The sequence below is a fragment of the Stenella coeruleoalba genome (assembly GCF_951394435.1).
Source record: "Stenella coeruleoalba genome assembly, chromosome: 4".
Lineage (NCBI taxonomy): Eukaryota > Metazoa > Chordata > Mammalia > Artiodactyla > Delphinidae > Stenella > Stenella coeruleoalba.
In genome coordinates this window covers 143,893,095-143,909,147 of record NC_137149.1, presented here as the reverse complement: position 1 = coordinate 143,909,147, position 16,053 = coordinate 143,893,095, and the positions used below count along the sequence as shown (strand labels likewise).

The following is a 16,053-nucleotide window of genomic DNA, read 5'->3' as shown; positions in this document are numbered from 1 at the left end:
TGTAAATGAATGAGATTAGAACACTCCTTCACACCATATTAAAAAAAAAAAAAAGCTCAAAATGGATTGAAGACCAAAAACTCCCAGAAGAAAACATAGGCAGAACACTCCTTGACATAAATCGTAGCAGTATTTTTTTGATCTGTATCCTAAGGCAAAAGAAACAAAAGCAAAAATACACAAATAGGACCTAATTAAACTTAGAAGTTTTTGCATAGCAAAGGAAACCAATGACAAAATGAAAGACAACCTACTGAATGGGAGAAAATGTTTGCAAATGATATGACCAGTAAAGGGTTAATATCCAAAATATAGAAACAGCTCATAAAACTCAATGTCAAAATAACAAACAAACAAAAAAACCTGATTAAAAAAATGGGCAGAAGACCTGAACATATATTTTTCAAAAGAGGATTACACATGGTCAACAGGCAAATAAATAAATACTCAGCGCTAATTATCAGATAATTGTAAATCAAAACCACAATGAGATATCACCTCACACCTGTTAGAATGGCTACCATCAAAATGTCTACAAGTAATAAATGCTGGAGAGGATGTGGAGAAAGGGGAGCCCTCCTACACTGTTGATGGGAATGTAAATTGGTGCAGCCACTGTGGAAAACAGTATGGAGATTTCTCAAAAAACTGAAAACAGAACTACCATATGATCCAGCACTCCCATTCCTAGGTATATATTTGAAGTAAATGAAAACACTAATTCAAAAAGATACACCATTGTTCACAGAAGCATTATATACAATACCCAAGATATAGAAGCAACCCCACTGTCCATTAACAGATGAATGGATAAAGAAAATGTGGTAAATATACAATGGAATATTAGCCATAAAAAGGAATAAAATTCTGCCATTTGCAACAGTGTGGATGGACCTAGAGGGTATTATGCTTAGTGAAATAAGACAGAAAAAGACAAATTATGTCATCACTTATATGTGGAATATAAAAAAAAATAAAACTATGAATGTATACAAAGCAGAAACACACAGATATCAAGAACAAATTTAGTGGTTACCAGTGGAAAGAGGGAAGGGGGGGGAGGTGCAAGATAAGGGTATGAGATTAAGAGATACAAACTACTATGTATAAAATAAATAAACCACAAGGATGTATTGTATAGCGGAGGGAAATATAGCCATTATTTTGTAGTAACTTTAAATGGAGTATAATCTATAAAAATATATTGAATCACTATGTTGTACACCTGAAACTAATGTAATATTGTAAATCAACTATACTTCAATAAAAAATAAAATCTAAGTGACAGTTGGAACTCAGATGATTAATTGGACCCATAACTCCATTTTGTCCTGAGGGTATTTGCCAAATTGAATGAATTTATGCTTTTTTTGTATGTATATATTGCAATATGATTACCACAATGAGGATAGTTAACACATTCATAACCTCACGTACTTTTTTTGTGTGTATTGTGAAAACTTTAAATCTACTCCCTTAACAACTTTCAAAATACAGTAATATTAACTATAGTCATTGTGCTGTATATGCTTTTATTTTGCTGTATTTACAGGGATTGGGAGAGACCAGCGTGTGCCCCAAGGTAGGGGTGGAGTCTAAGAGGCCATCTCCCTGTCGTAGTGACTGAGGTGTTTGAAAGAGGAAGATCAAATATCTTTTTGACAAAAGACACCTTTTGTCTTAGGACTCAAAGAATCCCAACAATTTTCCAAAAAAATAATAACAATAATAGCAATAATAGGCAGCTCACAAGAAAAAAAAGAGTTAAGTACATTAGGAAATAAGAAACCATGGACAAAACCTATAAGAAACAAAGAGCAAGAAAGGACTTGGAAATACATTAGATAGTAGAATTCAAAGAAAACTATGCTTACTGTGGTCCAAGAAATAAAAGACAATATTTAAATTAATACCAGTTAATAGCAAACTATGAGAAATAACCTAGTCTTTCTGCAAAAGAATTATATATGACTTTTAGAAACAAATACTATAGCTGAAGTTAAAAATTCAAGGACTAGCTTATGAGCACATTAGACATGACTATTTTACTTTCTTCATTAAGAAATGTTTTTGGTATATTTCTGGGTCTAAAATTCTGTGTTGATGCTCAGAAATCACATTTACAATCCCACCAACAGTATATCAGTCTGTTTTTCCAAAACCCTTGCCAATTTTATAGATAGTAATTTGTATCCCATTATTACTTTAGTTTGCATTTCTTTTATTTTAAAAATAAAGGTTTGAGCATTTTTTTAATCCACTTATGGCCTTTTTCATATCTTCCTCTGTAAGGTGCTTATTGATATTTTGTCTCTGTTCCTATTGAATTATGTACTTGCTTCTTATTCCACTGTAAAATATATTTTATATTACGACATTAACATTCTGTGTTTTACATATGGCAACTATTTTCCCCTTGTTCATTCTTTGTCAAAAAATGGTTCTACTGTTTCAGGAAGACCACTATTCTAAGAAACACAGGGGAAAAATCAGTGAACCAAAGAGAAGTTTGTATTTTCAGCCAAATGGAAAATGGAAGTCAGATGATCACAATGATTATACTTCTTCACCATAAAGTAATCAACAATTGTAGTGACTGCCAAATCCAGTAATTTTATAGAAATTCTATTCTTTATACTGTTAATAAATATGTTTAATTTTTATTGTAATATATTTGTCTAGACAGCATGTCTTTTTATTATTAGTAGAGTTCTTTATGAACTGGATACCTAAGAAAATATTACCAGAACTGTGAATAAACCTGGGGCCTCATATAACTTCTAATTTAATAAAACAGTAAGAGTTTCCAACATAGAAATTCGATGAATCTTCTAGTTTAGAAGCTTTGGTAATTACTTATACTCATTTATAAAAGGATTAGTGTGTTTTTTCTTTTTGGTAAATTTTATCTACTTTTCTATGTCTATTCATCTACTTTGCAGTAGTCATAATTTGACCATTTTCAAAATAAAATAAAATTTTACAACGCAATTTACACATTTTACAACACAATACTAAAAGAAGTATTTACTTGCATTTTAAGTTGCATATCTTTCCATAATATTAATATTACAAATGTATTATGGAAAGAGTGAATAATGTTATACACAATACATTAGTACCAGTGTGGTTGTCTATTACATTGGTAGTTCATGATGAGTCATTGCTTAGTATTTATGCCTTACTGAAATCAAATTCTCTTGATTTGGGGCTCTCTCTGTGGCTCGTTTTAATTAATAAAATACAGTTAAATTGACAATGTGCAATTCTTACCCTAAGCCTTAAGATGCCCTTATAGCTTCTGCTTTTGTGGTCTGGGGAGCTCAATGACACCAAGTGAGTACTTTGGCTATCTGGCTGAAGAGGCCATTCGGATATGACACATAAGAGAAGAAGAGGTCCTCAGACTATGTGGAGTAAGACAGATTCCTAGGCTTTCTGGCATCGGAGCTAAGCCCAGGCCTTAGCTAACACGCCAACTGATTTTAATCACATGACTGACCACTGGCAGGATCAGCAGAAGCATCCAGCTGAACCCTGAGCAAATTGCAAAATCATGAACACAGCAGTTAATTTATTTAAGCTAATAAACTTTGGAGTGTGGGTGGTTATGCATGATAGATAAAATCTTTATTGTATTTCCGAATATCCAATTACATGTTTTTATTGTATTCTCATTATTTCAAAAATGAGGGAGGGGAAGGTTGAGGGAGAGAACGGAGCATAGATTTTCACAAGAAGAAATTCTTGAGTCATAAATTATATAAACCTTTCCACAGAATCTCTTCCTTCATTTATCTTTAGGGAACCACAAACTTCTACTAAGGCTTATTCTCCATTATCTTTCATTGACTTCAAAGACTCTTACTTAATAGTAATCTATTATATATTGTTCTGTTTTATTTTGATAACGGTGAAATGTACATTCTTGCAACACATTAGCAGAAGAGTCCAAAGTAAATGATATAAGTTCATTTGTTTAGATTCCACATATAAGCAATATATATTTGTCTTTTTCTGTCTTACTTCCCTTAGTACGATAATCTCTAGGTCCATCCATGCTGCTGCAAATGGCATTATTTCATTCTTTTTAATGGCTGAGCAATATTCCATTATATATATGTACCACATTTTCTTTCTCCATTCACCTGTCCATGGACATTTAGGTTGCTTCCATGTCTTGGGTATTGTAAACAGTGCTGCAATGACCATTGGGGTGCATGTATCCTTTCAAACCATAGTTTTCTCCAGATATATACCCAAGAGTGAGATTGCTGGATCATATGGTAGCTCTATTTTTAGTTTTTTCAGGAACCTTCATACTGTTCTCCATAGTGGCTGTATCAATTTACATTCCCACCAACAGTGCAGGAGGGCTCCCTTTTCCCAACACTCTCTCCAGCATTTACTCTTTGTAGACTTTTTGATGATGGCCCTTATGACTGGTGTGAGGTGATATCTCATAGTTTTGATTTGCATGTCTCTAATAATTAGCGATGTCGAGCATCTTTTCATGTGCCTCTTGGCCATCTGTACGTCTTTTTTTGGAGAAATGTCTATTTAGGTCTTCTGCCCATTTTTTGATTGGGTTGTTTGTTTTTCAATATTGAGCTGCATGAGCTGTTTGAAAATTTTAGAGATTAATCCCTTGTTAGTTGCATCGTTTGCAAATATTTTATCCCATTCTGTGGTTTGTCTTTTCATTTTGTTTATGGTTTCCTTTGCTGTGCAATAGCTTTACAGTTTAATTACCTCCCATTTGTTTATTTTTGCTTTTATTTCCATTCTTCTAGGAGATGGATCAAAAGATATTGCTGTGATTTTTGTCACAGAGTGTTCTGCCTATGTTTTCCTCTAAGAGTTTTATAGTATCTGGTCATACATTTAGGTCTTTAATCCCTTTTGAGTTTATTTTTGTGTGTGGGGTTAGAGAATGCTTTAATTTCATTCTTTTACATGTAGCTGTCCAGTTTTCCCAGCACCACTTATTGAAAAGACTGCCTTTTTTCCATTGTACAGTCTTGCCTCCTTTATCAGAGATTAATTGACCATAGGTGTGTGGGTTTATTTCTGAGCTTTCTATCTGGTTTCATTGAACTATATTTCTGTTTTTGTGCCAATACTATACAGAAACAGACTCACAGACATAGAAAACAAACTCATGGTTACCAAAGGGGAAAGGCGTGGGGGAGGGATAAATTGGGAGTTTGGGATTCACATATACACACAACTATTTTTTAAATAGATAACCAAGGACCTACTGTGTAGCACAGGCAGCTCTGCTCAATATTCTGTAATAATCTAAATGGGAAAAGAATTTGAAAAAAGAATAGATACATGTATATGTATAACTGAATCACTTTGCTGTACACCTGAAACTAACACAACACTGTAAATCAACTATAGTCCCATATAAAATAAAAATTTAGAAAGTAAAAGATATAAATATTTCAAAAGCATGAAAAACACAGAATTCCCTAATTTTCTGGAGATTTATAAATGAAATTTGCAGTTACTTTCAAAACCAAGGCAACTCTAAAAGTTACTGAACAAAAGTCAAACCAGTTATTACTGGACAAAGGTCAAACCAGTTATATCTAATTTTGCACATCACGATTTAAGAAAGACACACTAGATAAATTCTTGAAGTTGAGAGATATTATTTACATATTAAACTGTTCAAATCAGGAACGTTACTGATTCAGAAGAGCACACAAATATAATTATGCTAGCAGATTTTGTTCACTGATTTTATTTAAGTTTTTATGGAAAATGATACTGTTTTAATATGTAAGCACTTTTTGGCATAACTTAGCAAAGAAAGATTTTTGTAAAATAATAATAACTGTTCTGACATGTCCCTAAATAAAAAATAATACTTAAAACTTTTCCTTGCTCTTCTCAGAATCCTAGGATCTCCAGGGGTGTACAGGGATTTAAACATATTGTGAGTTCTCCTCTACTCATCACTTAACAGCACAGCAATCTGTCTCTTCTTAGTTTTGTGACAAAAGGAAAAAAATGCCTTTCCTGTAGGCAAGGTTTCCTAGCTTGATTTGGAAGTCATGAAAACACACACATACACACACACACACACACACACACACACACACACACACACAAAAGAATGCAGAATCCAGATCTTGGGTCCTTCTCTTTCCTCATGAGCGCCTGGGAAATCTGGTAACTAGACCTTTACCTACGGACATGTTTAACCTTTGGTTTTTCCCATTATGGTTGCATTTTATCCACGGCTCTACTAAAGCCATACTAGAGTAACAGTCAATTTGACTAAAACAAGCGAATGAAGACATCATCTAATAAGGAAACTGTCTCATGCCTTCTGGCTGGTAAGTGTCCACAGGCTTGCTCACTCTGTCCTGTGCATGTCATCCTGTCTACCTCATCAGCAGAGCAGAGCAAGTTATTCATGTATCAGTGTTTTCCAAGTTATGGCAACAGCCCCAGGAGACTACTTTCCCCAAAGCTTCCTCCTCCCCCTATATGCATATGCACATTCCCTGTAAATGTCAAATTCTCCAAAGAACACAAGTTTGCTTTTCTCCAGTGAAGCCTGGCTTCTCATTTCACCTTCAGCCTTCAAGAGTTTCTCTTTTTCACAAGGTATGAAATTATGTATTAACGAAGTAAATTTTCCTCAAGAACACCAGGAACAGATGCTATATTTCTTATTGCCATCAGTTTAAATATATTAATTTATAGACCCCATTACTTTTTAACAAAAAATCTGCAGAATAAGAAGTGAAGCAACAGATGAAAGACCTTTACAGTAATTCTTATCTGTGCCCTCCCCCCCAATTTGGTCTTCAATATGTCTTTGAATTTGTTTACAATATTGAAGATGCCAATTTTACAGGGAATTTTCAAAGAAAAAGCAGAAAGGGATAGCAAAAATTTCACTTCGTTAAAAAGCTTCACACATTTCCTAGAAAGCAAACATGCAAACGCTATCTATACTTTAACCTAGATAATTATTTTGAGGCCATTCTACAAAAAAAAAAATCAAGTAACTGGGCATCACATTATTACTTTCATTTGTTTAGAGTAATGGCAAAGAAATGTCTGTGCTAAAAATAGACCAATTCATAAATTGTATCTCATTTTCAAACCCATGAAGCAAGCAATGTGATCGTTTCTGAAATGAGCCAAATTCAGTGCCTTCATCCTGATTTGCAATCCATTTTAAGCAGAGGAGAAACAGGATTGTAATGAAGCACATCCTCACAGATCACTGCTACAAATCAGCACCAGCCATGTGGAATACTTAAATTAGAATCCACATTAAAAACTCATGTTGCCATTATTCTACCCTGAATCTCAAGTCTCAGAGCCCTTCTTACATGTTGAGATTTCTTTTTTCCTATATTTCACTAGAAAAGATATGTAAATGGTGGCTTTGAAGGGAAGGTCTCCCATTTACTATACTTCCGGCCTTCCTTCCCCTCACTTGGAGCACGTGGCATTTTACCTATACTCTGAGGGGACAAATGACATCACCAATGTGATGCTTCCACTGCCTCTGCTCAGAAAACTGAAGGAAAGGAGGAGCTCAGGTGGGTAAGAGATGAGAAATAGTCAAATGAGGTTGGATGCAGCTGAAAGTTTTGTGGTTTTGGTTCCCTCCCTCCCTCCCTCCCTCTCTCCCTCCCTTCCTCCCTTCCTTCCTTCCTTCGTTTCTTTTTGCAATAATCTGGCTTTCTCTTGGACCGAGTGCCATAAAAAAATTAAATCGATATGCCGACGATTCATGTTGGCACGTGCTAAAGGGGCATTTTAGGGGCGAGTGCTGGTGTGATGGCTCCATTCCCGGCTCATAAAGGGGCAAAATGGAATCGGTACCAAGGGCATGAGGGCAGCGACAACAGCCAGGCAAAGGAAATGCCCTGCTTTTATGCAGAAAACAGTATAGATGCAAGAGTCAAACAGATTATTCCAAAAAGAATACACTTTGTTTTTTAATGGAGTGAACTGCACAGCATTCCCCCAAGTCTAAGCTGCATCCGATGATCTGGTACAAAAAGGCACTTGGTTAGATCCCTAAGGAAACAAAACCAAAGTGAGCAAATGTTTCTGGCGGCCTTATTGAATTCTAGCACCACCTAATTCTGCTTCAGTCACATTTTTAAAAATCTGATTCCACATTTTCACAGAAGAATAGACCTAAAAGGACCCCTATGACTAATTTCCAACACTATGAAATAAAACATAAAGGTACAAAAACAGAAAAAAATATAGAAATGATTTGTAGTACATTTCTATTTCCATTAGCCATACTTCTTTCAGATTATTTTAACCTAGGGATGTGATTTTTTTTTTTAACACGTTTTAGCATCTATGGTGTATTCTCCATTACCCTCTCATAGCAAAATATCTCTGACTTAGCAAAGGGGCTGCTAAAGGGAGCATTTATCATTTACTAAGGACTATGTTAGACACTTGGGTATAAGCTTATCTCGTTGCACCATCACTGCATCATCAGGGAGCTGTGATTTATCCCATTTCACAGGTAAAGAAACTAAGGATCATAAAATAAGGATAAATTAGCTTCCGTCATACAGCCAGTAAGTGAAGTTGAAATTATGTTCTCTCTTATCTAATTTTCTAGGACAAAAAATTTCTGTTTTAGAGATGTTGAACTTGCATTAGTAACTGTAATTCGTTGTAATTTATTTAAGGTATGAAATCATGGATTATTTATTATTTTTCCCAGCTATACCAATTCAGTTCTTGGCTATAAAGGTATACAATAAATATTTGGTGAATTAAATTGAATTGAATTTCCATACTTTAGATAAGGCACATTTTAGATACCTTATCTTTAAGATGAAGTATTTAAATAAGGAAGAGAGAAGAATTTCCATACTTTAGATAAGAAATACTTTCTTAATTTGGAGAATAACTTAATTATACAAATGCAATAGCTGTTGCAGAAGCTTATTAAAATAAGCAATTATTATTTGCTATTCTAAGCTAGTATTTTACATAAGTCATAAATTTGCCAGCTTCCAAGATTAAGTGTTTATAATTTGCTCTTCTATTGTTTTATATGAATTATATATAGATTTGCAGACTTCCAAAATTCAAGTAAGAAATACTTCAAAGTGAGCACCACTTTATCACTGTTTTAATTGTGAGACGTGTTTGTATTTCACAGCTTTTTACTCTAAGATTCAGTTCTTTAGCTTTATTGCTTGAACCATTATGAATGTCAAAGAAACAAACCTCAGTGATGATTTTATGAGAATATATAAAATGAAGCAATGCTTCTGCGACAGTAAAAAGGTTAATGATGATTTTTTTAACAAATGAAATCAAATATTTATACTTTATATTTTATTGAAGGAATTCACTTATTAATAAGACCACAGAGCCCACAGAAGATCTTTCTTTATGCTGTCACTGGCCACCTCCTATTGCTTAATTACATAATCTTAACCTAGGGACCATTTACTAAGTTTTCTCTCCATTTCTCCTTTTAATATACTTCTTTCATCTAAAAAATCTAATTTGACATATCCAAAAATACAGGATTATTTTTCCAGCAATTGAAATGTTTTCCACGTAGTGGATCTATTATTTGAGGTAGAGAAAAATTTGTATGTCACAATTCTATTTATATAAGTCTTCATATCAATCTAAGATATACTTTGATTTCTAATTTATTTAAAATCCCTAATAGGCCAAAAATATTAGTTTTATGAGATTTTTTTGAGGCAATAAATTGCCAAGGTTTACTCCAAGTTAAATTTGCTGTTACATAAAGAGATTTTCAATGCTTTCAAAACCATGTGTTATAGGAGAATCTCTTGTTTATCTCACTACGCACAGGGCCATAATGGAGCTAAGATTAAAAAAACAAAATTCTGAATATCCAGATCCAAGAGGATGATATTCTTCAACCCAATAGTACAAAGTCATAATAATAACAAGTCACATTATGCTCTCAACAGAGCACTTTACCTTTTAAACACATCCTACTGTCATTTCATTTGCCAAATTCCGATTGACATTAAGGAACAGACTAAAGAAAGAATATTGTAATTTAAGAGCTTTTGTGCATTAAAAATAATACATAGTTATCAAGAATAAGACTCCTGGGCACTTAAAAAGAAGTTATTACAACTTTCTCAAAGGCAAATGCCATTGATTTTTTTCTTCTTTATATCTGCAACAATTCTGTATTGCAATTCTTTTTTTCTTTTTAACATCTTTATTGGAGTATAATTGCTTTACATTGTTGTGTTAGTTTCTGCTGTATAACAAAGTGAATCAGCTATACGTATTCATATATCCCCATATCCCTTCCCTCTTGTGTCTCCCTCCCACCCTTGTCTTGGTGTATGAAAATCATATCTATTACGAAGGATAATTATGATTATGCATTCCTCACCACTGTTCTGGGTAAGAGTGAGATGAGAGGATAAAATGGGAACAAGGTAAATATTGAACTGTGAAAAAAAATCTTGCCAAACATCCTTGTTCTACGAGTTACAGAAAAAGTATTGTATGGGAATGAGTTATTGTATTTTTACAAGGAATTGATGACTTTGGTTAATAAATATAACTAAAAAGAAGGATAAAACAATTAAGAATAAATGATATGCCTTCTGGAAATACAATCTTCCAAAATAATGTTTGGCTGGTTCACTTTAGATCTTGGGATTTATAATATTATTAAAGGCTGAACACCCCTAGCCCTAAAGGATGAAAATTTACTTTTCTTTTTCTAAATATGCTTCAGATTTAAAAGTGTTGGTTAGGTTTGACACACCAAGGCAAACTTTTATTTCCTGTAGCTAAGACCACTATATAATTTTTATGAATACTGGCTAAAAATATACATTTGCCATGGAGGTGTATCATGGACCTTATCAAACAATTATCACTTGAAAAACATGCTGTACTGTGATTCTTCTGAACTAAACTTTTGTTTCAAGACATGAAGCCATTTTTTAACGAATATATAGATGGCCAACAATAATCTTAGATTCTTAATGAATATAATACATTTCACATTTAGTCATGCAAAGTTCAACATGCTTTACCACTGTAAATACCAGTTATTAAGATTGATGTTCATTCAGTGTTAATTGCGTATTGCATATTATCTCACTGAACTCTTTCATCTATCCAGTCTACAGATTAAGAACCCAAGTGTTTGGATTAGCAACCACATAGCTAAAAAGAGGCAGAGTTGATATTCAAGTACAGAATTTATACTCTGTTTTTAATCAGTAAAGCACACAGCACTTTTTTTTTAAGGAACTGACAGATGTTAACTGAAAGTACTAATTAAAAATGTCAATTATCATCAAGAACTCAAAATAATCTCTGTTAATGATTTGCCATCATGGATGTGGACTGAAATCACTGATATAATTTTGGGAAGATGGATGGTGGCTTGAGAAGAGGCAGAAGTATCTGTGAAGTGAATGAAAGGAAATATTAAAACAATAGTCACAAAAGGGAAGTTATTAAAATCATAATGGTATGAAAATTAACTTTAAAAACTTCTTTAGAAGGTTTTGTTTTAATGAAGCACCAATCACAATGTGTGGAGCGTAGTATTATATAATAAATGATTATTTAATGAACGAAAGCGAAAATTACTATGTCTTAGCAACCGTAGATGTCCAGTGAGACCAGTGCTGCCACACGACTGTGCCTCAGAAAAGAAGCACAGTTAACTCAGCCAGCTGGATTTGGATGTTTTGGAGACTTACTGATCTTTAATCTATTTTGCTAAAGATTTAAGGATGCTGGAAATGAATCAATAACTGCAAAAGTAGCACATTTCTATGATTAAATATTTTCCTCTTTCTCTACTACTGCTGGCTAGAACTATTCTCTATTATGTGCAAAAATATATTTCATAAATATTTGAGTGATGTTGTGTAAGTCAATTACCATAATCAGACTCTTAAGAAAAAAGTTTGTAGTCTTCTTGTAAAGTAGCTATAATTGTTATGAGTGAGAACGTAAAGAGATAGCAATACAGCCAGGCATCAGGGTGACGGTGGGATAGGGAGGGTGGGAGAGAGATGCAAGAGGAGGGAGATATGGGAATATATGTATATGTATAGCTGATTCACTTTGTTATACAGCAGAAACTAACACACCACTGTAAAGCAATTATACTCCAATAAAGATGTTAAAAAAAATAAGAAAAGAAATACAGACAGGCAAACTGTATATGAAGAATCAGTGAGAAAAGTAAAATAGATCATGGAGTGAAGGGAGTTACGTAGACTCTCGTGATGCCCATCAATTAGGTCAGTTAGGTTGTACCCGTGGATTAAAGTCAGGGAAACACAAAGAATCAATTAAAATTATACAAGATGGACATTCTCTACTCACAATTTACTCCTAAGCCAATACTATCTTTGTCCCAAGTTTCCAGCTATGTGAACACCAGTCTTGGATAAAATAAGTATTTGATCTAGCATAAATCCAAGGGATTTTAGACAAAATGACTCTGTAGTGTCATCAAGGAATAAATCCTCATTGCAGTCCGTAACTAAGAGTTTTCTCAGACCCTCCAAACTAAGAGACACAAAACCCAGCTAGGATCTTGGAAAAATGGAAGCGTTTGTTTGGCCCTCATCACTCCAGTAATTCCAGAGTTGTTATTACACTTGAAGGAGAGGATGCTGACCCTGGAATACAGAAGAAAGTTAGAGGTGTCGAATTGCGACATGACCTAAAAGGAGTCTTCTAACACATGAAGGGATTTAGACACAGAGAAAAGCACTTCCCCTCCCTAGAACCATACATCAGGAATCAGAAGCAGGGATAATTAGATGTCAGAAAACATAACCAACTTAGTTAACAATGCATTTGTGTGTTTCTCCCAATGTACTTAGTCTTTAAGATAGATACTTTCAGAATCTGTTACTTATAGATTGATAACATATGTTTAAGTATTACTCTACTTCAAAATAAGGGAATAGATTAATTGGCCTCTCCTTCAAAGGTTCCTATGAATAAAGCTTGATAATTCTATAGGTTGAAAAGTTAAAATATAATTAATTTCAGTGATTTAATGTTTTCCTTATTAAGATTATTGTATATTTATAAATGTTTAAAATTAAAAAGTATTTATAATCTGGAGTTGTAAAGGTTCAGAGGGCATCTGTTTAAAGTCTGCAAATCTAAAAGACAACTTGATAAGATAATCATGAAAGTGGAGAGACAGGGTTTTTTGGAAAAAAGTATGTTTTACACAATAGAGATTCCTTTATTTTAAATTACATCTAAGAAGAGATATATGCTGATATGGAAACAGAATCAACTTATAAATGTATGGAAATTTCTTTTTCTAGAGTCAACGTCAAAGACACAGTTTTAAGCTGCATGAAAACACACGTCTGACCTAGAATGACCCTGATAGTGCTCCTAGGATTATATTCCTTACAGCCAATTAAATTCTCCTAACTATAAGAGATACTGTCCAAGGCAATAGTGCCACTTTCTTGTAAAAAACGGATAACATTCAGTTCACAATGTTTTGTTTTCTTTCTCTTCTTGAGGAAGAACCAAATAAATATGAAAATATCACATTAATATTGTCCATGCAACTAAATATTAGATAACAAATTTCTGGGTATGCATCTTCAACAATCTTCAAGAATTTTAGCAATCAAACATAAATTAGATGTTATCTTCATACTTATATTCATGAAAGGTGGATACATGCTAATTAGATAAAATTTCTGCTAAAATTTTTAAAAGATGTATTTCTGTACAGAAATAATAAAAGACTGGTAATTCATATGGAAGCCGAACATTTACTGATAAGAAATATTCTAAAAGTCAACTGATAAAGAGCACAGCATGTTATCACACAACATGCTAAAGTGGAAACACAAGGAGGAAACAGTGTGAATAAAGCACAAAAATCACTAAAAATAATACAAATGAAATCAATGAAATATCATTTTGGTCTTGCAATTTGGTATGAAAATAATTTCAACAAAAATTCCAATACAGCTGAGAATTATTGAAACAAAGGCTCTCATGTGGTATTGATGTAAGCATAAATGGAGTCATACTTTGTGGAAGAAATTTTCTCACTATATAGCAAAGGCTCAGAAATGTTCATATTAAATGACTGAGTCATTCTACTTCTGTGAATTTATTCTAAAGAAATCTAAAATAGAGATTTCTACAAATGACTTTTGTCATTCTGCTTATAAGCATTAAATTTTGAAAATCCATGAAAGAGCATATCTAAGACATAGTAGGAATCCATTAAAATTGATGTTTGTAGAATTTTGGTTGAAAATATAATCTGTTATCTTTTGAATCGCTTTCTCCAGCTTCATATTAACATACTTATGAAAATATTAAAACGGCAAAGACTCATAACACAGAAGATACATGATAACAACCAATACAGTGGCCAAATCGGGGTGAAATTAACTAACTCGAAGATTGAGAAAATGGGATAGAGAATGAGTGGCCAATCATTATTAGGAACCAAAATATCAGGGCAGACACCAAGGTGGCAAAAAACTAATCAGAAAGTATATAAGGTTCACCATTTACCACTGCAACAAAAAGGATAAAATACGTCAGAATAAACCTACTTAAGGAGACTAAAAACTTGTATGCAGAAAACTATAGGACACTGATCAAAGAAATCAAACATGACGTAAACAGATGGAGAGATATACCATGTTCTTGGATTGGAAGAATCAACACTGTGAAAATGACTATACTACCCAAAGCAATCTATAGATTCAATGCAATCCCTATCAAACTACCAATGGCATTTTTCACAGAACTAGAACAAAAAATTTTACAACTTGTATGAAAACACAAAAGACCCCAAATAGCCAAAGCAATCTTGAGAAAGAAAAATGGAGCTGGAGGAATCAGGCTCTCTGACTTCAGACTATACTACAAAGCTACAGTAATCAAGACAGTATGGTACTGGCACAAAAACACAAATCTAGATCAATGGAATAGGATAAAAGCCCAGAAATAAACCTATGCACATATGGTCACTTACCTTTGACAAAGGAGGCAAGAATATACAATGGAGAAAAGACAGCCTCTTCAGTAAGTGGTGCTGGGAAAACTGGACAGCTACATGTAAAAGAATGAAATTAGAACACTCCATAACACCATACACAAAAATAAACTCAAAATGGATTAAAGACCTAAATGTAAGGCCAGGCACTATCAAACTCTTAGAGGAAAACAGGCAGAACAGTCTATGACATAAATCACAGCAAGATCCTTTTTGACCCTCCTCCTAGAGAAATGGAAATAAAAACAAAAATAAACAAATGGGACCTAATGAAACTCAAAAGCTTTTGCACAGCAAAGGAAACCATAAACAAGACGGAAAGTCAACTTGCAGAATGGGAGAATATATTTGCAAATGAAGCAACTGACAAAGGATTAATCTCCAAAATATACAAACAGCTTATGCAGCTCAATATCAAAAAAACAAACAACCCAATCCAAAAATGGACATAAGACTTATATAGAAAAATCTCCAAAGAAGATATACAGATTGCCAACAAATACAGGAAAGGATGCTCAACATCACTAATCACCAGAGAAATGCAAATCAAAACTACAATGAGATATCATCTCACACCAGTCAGAATGGCCATCATCAAAAAATCTAGAAACAATAAACACTGGAGAGGGTGTGGAGAAAAGGGAACCCTCTTGCACTGTTGGTGGGAATGTAAACTGATACAGCCACTATGGAGAACAGTACGGAGGTTTCTTAAAAAACTAAAAATAGAACTACCATACGACCCAGCAATCCCACTCGTGGGCATATACCCTGAGAAAACCATAATTCAAAAAGAGCCATGTACCACAATGTTCACTGTAGCTCTATTTACAATAGCCAGGACATGGAAGCAACCTAAGTGTCCATCGACAGATGAATGGATAAAGAAGATATGGCACATATATACAAGGGAATATTACCCAGCCATAAAAAGAAATGAAATTGAGTTACTTGTAGTGAGGTGGATGGACCTAGAGTCTGTCATACAGAGTGAAGTA

At 33.7% G+C, this 16,053-nt stretch overlaps 1 protein-coding gene across 16 annotated transcripts in view; it reads right to left on the bottom strand.

Moving 5' to 3' along the window:
- The window catches only part of MARCHF1 (membrane associated ring-CH-type finger 1), a gene marked incomplete at its 3' end in the record, with an annotated part of 840,798 nt that overhangs the window by 513,930 nt on the left and 310,815 nt on the right, over positions 1-16,053 (bottom strand). The gene's annotated exons all lie outside the window — the stretch shown is intronic.